Here is a 9,788-nt window from a genome sequence, read left to right as displayed (position 1 = left end):
TGTGGGACCAAGTTATCTTTGTCCTTATCTGTCACTAGTATTCCATTGGACTGAAATGAAAAATAAATGGACTAGAACACATATAGAACAGCTACTGGTACATAGTAAATATTCAACATGCATAGTTGTTATTATTCTCTTTTAATATAATGGGATTGGTTGGAAAAACTTTGGGGTGAGAATTTCAGAATATTTGGTAAATATTATATCCAAAGCCTAATTTCAACAATAAGAAAAATAAATTTACAAAGGTGTTAATATTTAAAGATTGGAATCAATTTTAAATGTATGAGAAATAGAACAAAATATATTATAAAAGGGATGTGCTGTATGTCTTCCCAACAATTGAATCATGCTAAGAATTTGATCAGTGTGTCTAAAAGAGACTGGTATTTTTTGTTGAAAGGGATTTTTGGTATTGCTTAAGTTAATGCATATTAATTTTTTGGGCTAATGGATCTCTCGTCTCCCCCCCCACACACACACATTCTACATTGCTTGTCAAAAGAACAATTCTCATCAGCCTTACAATTTTCCTACTCTCTTTGGCCATTTTTTTTTTTTAATCAGTTCTACATCACTCATATTCAGAATCTCCCTATAACCTTGTGTTCTTATTCCATTTTCTATTTTACCTGTCAAAAATGTTAATATTATTTCTGATCTTTGCCTTTTCCACTCTGAGTTCCTGGGCTTGAGTAGATCCATGACACCTGTCTGCTATTTCTCTATGTTAGTTTCCTAAAAACTAACTGATGGTACACATGTTAATTGGGAAGCCTACTATCATTGTTGCGGTGGTGACTGTTATTGTTGTGAATGGTATATGCCGACACTGAACCATCCAATTGCATATTTACCTCATTTAATCCCCAAAATAATTTTGTGAAATAATTATTACTTTTTTCTCAGTGTCACAGGAAAGAAGCTTAGCCACAGGGAGATTAAGGAATTTGACCATGGTATTTCAGGTTTATTATCATAATTGGCAATGAATTTCAGTAGGTCTATTTAGGAAAACTATGGGGGAATGCTGTCTTATCATTGCAGATGTGGAGAAGTTTATTCAAATATTGTTAGATTTTAAGATTTCATAAAAACTAGTTGAATTAATTAAACTGTGTTCTAGTTCATTTTTGGCTAACCTGCCAGAAATTAAATACTTTCTCAAATGGACTAGAATTAGCTAACAGGCCCTTGGAGGGATCTGAAAGGGAAGAATAACAATTGGATTCAAAGAGAAAAGAGTTACATATAGTTTACAGTAAAGAAGATAGGAATTGTGCTCTTTGCTGACACAACCATGTGATGAAGAGAATGAAAGGAATGTCTGCCTATTTGAAATTTGGGCTTTGATACAAAATCATTGATGAAAACTTTCTGTAGAAGTAAGTTTTCCAAAAGTTCAACTCAGCTATCAAAATGAAATTAATTTGCAGTTAGAGAAAATGAAAATTGAAAAATGTCTCTATCTCCTGGATTTTCTTTTAAAGGTAGGAGATATGCCCAAATAATACAGTATTAAGAATCACATGCATAAAGATATTGTCGCTAGTAAATTAATTGTGCGTAAAACTTCTGAAATCTTTCAGTGGAAGAAAAGATACAAGCTGGGAGCATTAAGACTGCCAATAATTTGCATAGCTTCTTGAAAAGAATTTAATTAGAATACAATTTTGCAGCTAAATGGGAAGCTGTTATGCCAAGAGATATTAATCAAAATGGTAGCAATATATCTTCAGAAGAGACTTTTTGAATTAACCACTGAATTGAGGGGGTTTGGAAAATATAACTATATGATACATATAATCTTTTTGAGAATAACTTTTGTGATGTATCTAGAAAGCAAACACATATTAATGAAATAATACTGTTTTATGGTTCCATCTGTTTGTTACAAAAATGGAACAGAAATAGGCACAAATAAACTCTGCAGTTAGAGAGACAAACCAACGTGAAGAATGTTGTAAATGAAATGTCGGATTACAGAGCTGTGGAAATTAGCATTCCTTCTAGCCATGCAGAGAAAAGTTAAGATTTGACAATGCACACGTTTATAGTAACCCCCGAGGTGAGCTTTAACTTCACGTTGAACTCTAGAAAGAGGTTCAAGTGTGTAATTAGATGTTTAGAAATGTCGCCAGTGGCTGTAAGGGCCAAATTATGCTGTTAGGTAGTTTCTTATCTGCTACTAAGTTATCGAACTGCTCTTCTACATTAGCTCCAGTCTGTTTTTATCATTTTTCGCGTTGTGATATTTGGGGAAAGAAAACAAAAGAAAGAAAAACTATCAGCACATGTGTGCATACCTGTGTGTGACTCTGTGTGTGCATGTGTGCGCTCAATTTTCCATAATTCTAGATCTTAGATTGATTTTGGCTCACCAGTTACATTTGGAGTTGCCTTGGATTCTAGTAATATAAAATGAATCTTTGAGATATAATGCAAGTGCATTCTTCAGATTGCATATATTACTAATGTTTCATTTGGTTCTGAACTAGTCCATAGTAAATACATTTCCGTGTTCTCTGTACAGAGTGTAAAACTAAAATGCCTAGAATAAAACAAAAAATGACTCATTTGACTCTTTTACTTTTCCATAGACAGTCTCATACATAGGCACAACCTATAGTTAATTATGTTTTATAATTTATAGATTCCCAAACATCTCAAAATATACAGTATTGTGCACCCAGAGGATTTCTAAGGTGCCTGAAATTTCTGTGTTTATTGTTATTTTCTAGGTTGTAAGAGGTATGATATATCATTTGTACCTCTGTAATTTAGTCCTGCAAAGTGCAGAGTGTTGACTATGTTAATTGCACAGTATAAATGTGTTGAATGAGTGGAATAATATATCATATTCTCTAAATCCAACACTTTGTGTCATTATCAAAACTATATATTCCATAATTCATGAGTCATTGATAAACAAGTGGAAGTGTTAATCACCACTGCAATGAAACAGACTGTTCTATCAACAGGAGACCAGGTTAGAAAGATGAAGGAGAAGTGTTCTTACTTTGCATGAGGGAAGACAGTAGGAAAAACCCAGAGCTGGGTGTTATTGGGAGAAATGGACCAAGTATGGAGCCCTAAGCAGTCTAAAGTGGGAAATAAAAGAGACCTTGAAAACACAGGTTTTTGTTGGTTTGTTTGTTTTGTTTTCTTTCTTCCTTTCTTTTTTATTTTTAATTATTGTCAGCTATGTCCCTCTGTCCTTCATGCAAGTGCGAAAATAGTTGCTTTAGGAGATGCCATGACCCAGGTCTTTCCCTGTGAGATAGTTAACATACTTAGGGACTGACCAGTATATGAATGAACCCACTTGACAAAATTCCAGCTACTTGAGACTACTGATTATTTTTGACTGCTAGCTTACTGTTTTCCTTGAAAGCTTTACACATAAGGAGAAATTTTCCCTAAGAAGGAGTCTATTCAAAAAATAGTTGTATTTCCATTTATCTCACTGTTTGTTTTCTCCTTGAAATGCATCGTTGTAGATAATATCAATACCACTCCTATAAACTGACACATTCATGCAGGCTTTTAAAATGTGCTGAATTTGTACCTATTATTAGTGGAAGACAATGTGTAATCGTCCAGCTTCATTCCACAGCACATTTTAAAAGCTTTTGGAATGATTGAAACATAATCAAATTAGAGATTGCATCAATACAAATCAGCTACCTATGCTTTCTCATTCTGGTTTAAAGCAAGCTGGCAGATCTAGTAGTAACCTTACTCCAGTTTACAATGAACTTCATTATACATGCTAAAGAAAATCTCCATACCGGTTGAGAACTCTGTTGCAATGATTTGGCATGCTTGACTAAACTCACAAGGGGGAAATATGTACAAAGGTTTAAAGATTAGTTTCAAATGAATTATTTGTGTCAATCGAATTGAATCATCATACCAAAATTAAGACACAATACAGTACTTCCATATTTAATTCTCCATACCACCAACACACGTAAGGTATTATATTGTTATTACAGGCCACTGTTCCTTCCGATATTGGTTTAGGTTTAATTTCTCATTTTTCCTAAGGGATATCAGTGTTCTGCCTAACTTAACAGTTTCCCTTCTACTATCAATAACTTATTAGAGAATGTCACTAACAGTGATGTAGTTCTGAATTAAATTAAACTAAAATATAAATTCTGTGACATAGAGAATGATATAATCAATATTTAGAAACAAAAAGAATATTTATAAGTCACTAACAGAATAACAATAACTATATAGTTTGGATTCTGCCCACAATCAGTTTTATGATCTTTGGGAGTCAAGGGGTTCTCTGAGTTTATTTACTCATTTGGAAAATTAGGAGAAATGGACTTTTACCCAAAGTATCCTTCGAGTATCAATACTGGCATTATTTAGGAGGTTAATAGAGAGGTAGTCTTAGATCCTTCACTCCAGACCTACCGAATCAGATACACATTTAATTGAAATCCCCAATAAGCTGAATGCCCAATGACATAGACTTTGAAAAACGTTGGCTCAGAAGACTGCAATCACTTCTATTTTTCCACCTCTTGCTTTAATCACAGGTTAGATATAAACAGCAAAAAGATTAGCAGAGCCAGGCTTACTTCACTTGTAAACTGCTAAATATTAGGACCACTCATTGACTTTTTATAAAGTTGTCCTTGGAAAACAGTTAAAACAATAGCCTAAGAAATTTAATATATTTCTATTATAACATTAAAACAGCTTTAAATTTTGGAAATTTGACTTGTACAGACATACAATCAACTAGTTGTATTTTAGCAGTCATTATACAAATATCTTTTAATTCTTTCTAGGAATAGAGGATTTTAGCTCATATTATTCTAATTTTGCTGCATGGAAAATGTGGCAAATGAAAGGTGGAATATACTTTTATTGATTATTCCATAATAATTAATTCTGCTCCAAATACATAGAAAACACGTAACTATAAATGCTGTTTAAATACACAAATTAAAAAAAAATTAATATGCAAATTTAAATGTCAAGGAAGACTTTAAGGGTGATGTTCTCATAGTGATTCTTGTGTGTATGTGTGTATGTGTTTTTCTACAACCACCTTAATTATAGATGAACATGAACTGGCACTCTTATTAATTCATGTATATACACATATTCATATATAACCATCTAATGTTTAATTTTAATTTTTAATTTTAATATTTCACCTGTAATCTAAATTCACATTCATTTCTGTTCCCCAGTCTTATAGATTTGAATTTACATAATTCAATCATCTAAATTATACAAATTCCTAAATATATTTTAAAAACTGAATATTAATCCAAAGCTTTGTATTTAATTTTATATTTGACATGTGCTGATGCTTTGTGTTGTTTTGTTTTGCTGTTTGAATCTGTATTCAGATATCAGGAAGAAAATTTCTCTTAGATAACTTCCCAGGTTATTAGACATTTCATAAAATAATTTTAAGAACTGAGTATTTTTTAAAAGATACTTAAACATTCTTAGAAGATTCAATGCTTTTTTAAATATTTAATTTCCTATAAAATGATTAGTTTTACCCATGTGCAGAATTGCCTAGGAGTAGATAACATGATGCATACTTAGTTTTAAATGGAAGTTGTTGACATTTGTAACAAAAAATATCAAATGAAGTAAGTCTATCTTGAATTATTCTGAATTACCAATAACCCGTGCCAGTTAGGTAATGGCTTCCTATTAAGGTTAATGGAAATTGAATGTAAATCTCCATGAATAAAATTAAGGCTATACTGATATCTCAATTACTCAGGGCATAAGGGTCTGTGATATTCACCCTTTTAAAAAGTAAAAGTGCTTACTAGAAGCCCTACGCTAATAACAAAACCAATTTTGCAGTGCTGCTTAACAGTATGGTCAGGAAAAAAAAAAAAAGAAAAAAAGAAAGAAAGAAAGAAAGAAAGAAAGAAAGAAAGAAAGAAAGAAAGAAAGAGGCCTGAATTCCGGAGAACATTTTAGTTGTTAGATTTCAAAGCTCCTGGAAGCAGTGTTGTATGCTATAGTTCCTAAAAGCTTACATGTTAACTAAATGTATATGGTGAAAACATCCCATAGGGCAAAGAATTAGAAGGCTTTATTTCAGAAAAAAAATTTTTTTTCTTTGGTTCAAAATAATTTCTTGACAACAGGGAGGTATGAATTGTGATTTCCCACTTCCCCTTTACTTTACTTCTTTCTTCTCTTCTGATTTTCACCCCAACCTCTGGATTTTCTTGGATCCTCCAGCCTGTGTATATAAGCCCCATCCTTCTTCTTTTTCACCAACTCTCTATTTTCTTCTACTTTCCCTTTTCCCAGTACCACATGAAGAATACAACTATTTTATTGCAATATATATATTACTATTACCCTATATCAGTTTTAACTGTCTCTCATCCGAGCTTGTAAAACTAATCTTTTTGCTTTAGTTGTTATTCACTCTAAACCATGTTCCATATGCCAGCCAGACTTTTCTTTCTAAAACTAATATTTGATCATACCACTCTCCTTACCAAACTTTTAGATCTTTTCTAATCCAAACTCCTTTATATTGCATTCAAGATCTTCCACTGTCTGGCAACAAACTGCCCTTCCAAATTTCAGTTGCAATTTCTTCCTCACATTCTAATTACAGCAAAAGCTCATGGTTTTCTTGAGAAAGAATTACATTTGGGAAAGAAAAAAAAAGAAGAAGAAGAATTGCATTTGTACATCTCTATTCCTTGACTTGTTTCCTCTGCTTCTGTTGTCACTTACTTTGCTTCACAGCATTAATTGGGCTTATTGCAAGGTCTTCACATGTATGTCTCTTTGGGTAGATAGTATATGAGCTTATTTATTTTTATTTGTTTATTTGATCTTTATGGACCTACCACAAAATAGGTCACTCAAATTGTGTGTTTTCAGTTAGTGAAGTAAGCTGATTAATTCTTTCAAGAGAATTTCTTAGTCTGGTTAAAAGATATACAGCCTAGGTTGGAATGAAAAAGGGAAAATAGATATTTAACTACGTACTGAGACATTTTTCTTTTTATAATATATAGTTGGTTTCTTTTTCTTGTAAAACATAATTAGTAGTGATGAATCAATTATCTGTACTCCTCTGTGCAACCCAGCTACATACTTATACTTATCTCTGTAAGTCAGATGAAGTAATTGAGTCTTAGTCATTAGATCTACCCTGTACAACACACCCACTAACACTCTGCTGGATCTTAGAAGAAAAGCAAACATAAAGCATTTAATGCAGCATATTTGCAGAAGAGGTCCAAGAAAAGCTGCCTTTGCTGTCATGGTCAAGAGAGGAGGAGGAGCAACTGCTGCCGGTGCTGGGGTTCAAGGAGGGATACGCTGGCGCCGGGCTCTGGGACTGAGTGAGGTACAGATGCGCCATCCGCAGATGCCGCAGCTGCTTGGGGCCCATGTGGACACTCTGCCTGAGTGTGTAATGAGCCAAGGGGACTCAAACCCAGCAGCTATTCCACATGCAGCAGAGTATATTCAAAGAGATGACAGGTGGGTGTCTCGGCATAACAGATTTGTCCTGGACTGTAAAGACAATGAACCTGATGTACTGTTTGTGGGGGACTCCATTGTGCAGTTGATGTACCAGTATGAAATATGGTGAGAGCTTTTTTCCCCACTTCATGCACGGAATTTTGGAACTGGAGGAGATGCAACAAGACTTACTTTATGCAGACTAAAGGATGGAGACCCGGAGAATATTAGCCTAAGGTCACTGTTGTCTGGGAGGGAACAAACAAGCATGAAAACATGGCAGAAGAGTAGCAGATGGAATTGAAGCCATCATACAACTTATCAACACAAGGTAGCCACAGGCCAAAATCTTTGTACTGGGTTTGTTTCCTTGAGGTGAGAAACCCAACCCTTTGAGGCGAAAGAATGCCAAGGTGAACCAACTCCTTACGGTTTCCCTGCTGAAGGTTGCCAGTGTTCAGTAGTGGATACAGATGGGGGCTTCGTGCACTCAGATGGCACCCTCCGCCGCCACCACACGTTTGATTTCCTGCATCTCACGGGAGGGTTTAGACAGAGTTCTACAAACCTCTGAATGAACTCATCATGCAGTTGTTGGAGGACACACCTGTGGAGAAACAAACCACCATTGCCTGACTAGCTCCCATCAGTTTTAAGAGCACCCAGGCTTCCTCAGATTAGTTAAATCGCTGGTACTACAGAATCCTTCTCGTAAGGCACTTTGCATTGTATAGAATGTTCCTGGATGTTCATATCTAGTGTTTGAAGGGCAGGAGGGATTTAAACTGGTCCTATACATAGAAGTTTGGTTTGGCATGGGATAAAAATTAGTCAAGGAAGATTGGGCCGGTGATGGGTATTAAGGAGGGCACATATAGCATGGTGCACTGGGTGTTACACCCAAGTAATGAATCATGGAACTTTACATCAAAAATTTGGGATGTACTGTATGGTGACTAACATAACATAATAAAAAATAATTATAAAATAAATAAATAAATTCATTTGAAACCAGAAGGGGACTTTTTAGTCACGTGTGACACATTCATTGAATTATCACTGTTTTCCCCAGGACAACATCAAGCCTAAATACTGAACAAAATGAAGACTTTTTTCTTGGCCTTTGTTTCTGTGGTTGATGTCATATACAGTAACAATCAGGATCACACCTATTTGGCTTTAAAACAGGTGACTTTTTGGGGCGCCTGGGTGGCTCAGTCGTTAAGTGTCTGCTTTCAGCTCGGCCTGAACCAGGGTCCTGGGATCGAGCCCCACATCAGGCTCCTCTGCTGGGAGCCTGCTTCTTCCTCTCCCACTCCCCCTGCTTGTGTTCCCTCTCTCGCTGGCTGTCTCTCTGTCAAATAAATAAATAAAATCTTTAAAAACAAACAAACATACAGCATCAGATTGGACATGATTTTCATTCAGATAAGGGGGATGTTATAGACACAAATGAATTTGTTCCACTCTCTTAATCTTTCCTATGTTTAGCAGTGGAAGATAGGTTTTGCCCCATTTGGGGGACTCTATGGAACGTATTATATTTATGCTGCTGAATACCATGTCTATAATAAACCCATGCATACTGCTTTTCCTCCCTGTTTCCCCTCATCCCCATCTCCATTTTTTCGTTTGTTTCTTTTGTTTTGTTTTGTTTTTTGGGTCCTTGTTGACATTATAGGTTTTTAACATATTTTTGACTTAGGAGTTCTGCTTCTGGAAGTATAAGTCCCCAGCCAATTACTGTCATGATGTGTAATTCATTCTTGTGTGGTGTTCTGTGCATGGAGTCTGTGTAGTGCTATCTATATTCAGAGTTCTGGTTTGTTTTGTTTTTCCCTTAAAACGTGTTACAGTTTCCTTTTTTTGAAAAAAAAAATCAGAATTCTGTTTTCCATTCCTTAAGCCCTGACATATTTCAAGTTTTATAGTATCTTAAGATGTATGTTTTACTTTTTTATTGGCTTAATTTTTAAATTATATCAGTTCAGAAAAATTTGGCCTTTTTTCATGGGGAAACAAATGGAGCTGCTCTTCAGAATAGACATTCTATCTTGATCCCATCATTTTAGTGAAAAAGAACTAGGTTTATTTAACTTTCTGGGTTTCTCCTTAATGTATTTTCATCTGAGAATTTCTTTCAAGAGAGCTCTTTGTAATCTTAATGGTTTGCTTGAATTACAAGAACTGCCATTTAAAAAAGAATGGGACAATGCATGGTTTATTGTTCAGTATACCTGTGGAATATGTACAAACTGGATCTACAAACAAGTATGTTAAACTGGACCAGG

The 9,788-nt window shown here is 34.8% G+C and overlaps 1 pseudogene; it reads left to right on the top strand.

Moving 5' to 3' along the window:
* Window positions 1-7,447: 7,447 nt before the first annotated feature.
* LOC113254921 (platelet-activating factor acetylhydrolase IB subunit alpha2-like) lies at window positions 7,448-8,133 on the top strand (annotated as a pseudogene).
* Window positions 8,134-9,788: the final 1,655 nt, after the last annotated feature.

This window comes from Ursus arctos, unplaced genomic scaffold (genome assembly GCF_023065955.2).
Source record: "Ursus arctos isolate Adak ecotype North America unplaced genomic scaffold, UrsArc2.0 scaffold_5, whole genome shotgun sequence".
In the NCBI taxonomy this organism is placed as follows: Eukaryota; Metazoa; Chordata; class Mammalia; order Carnivora; family Ursidae; genus Ursus; species Ursus arctos.
This window is presented reverse-complemented; position numbering and strand designations above follow the sequence as displayed.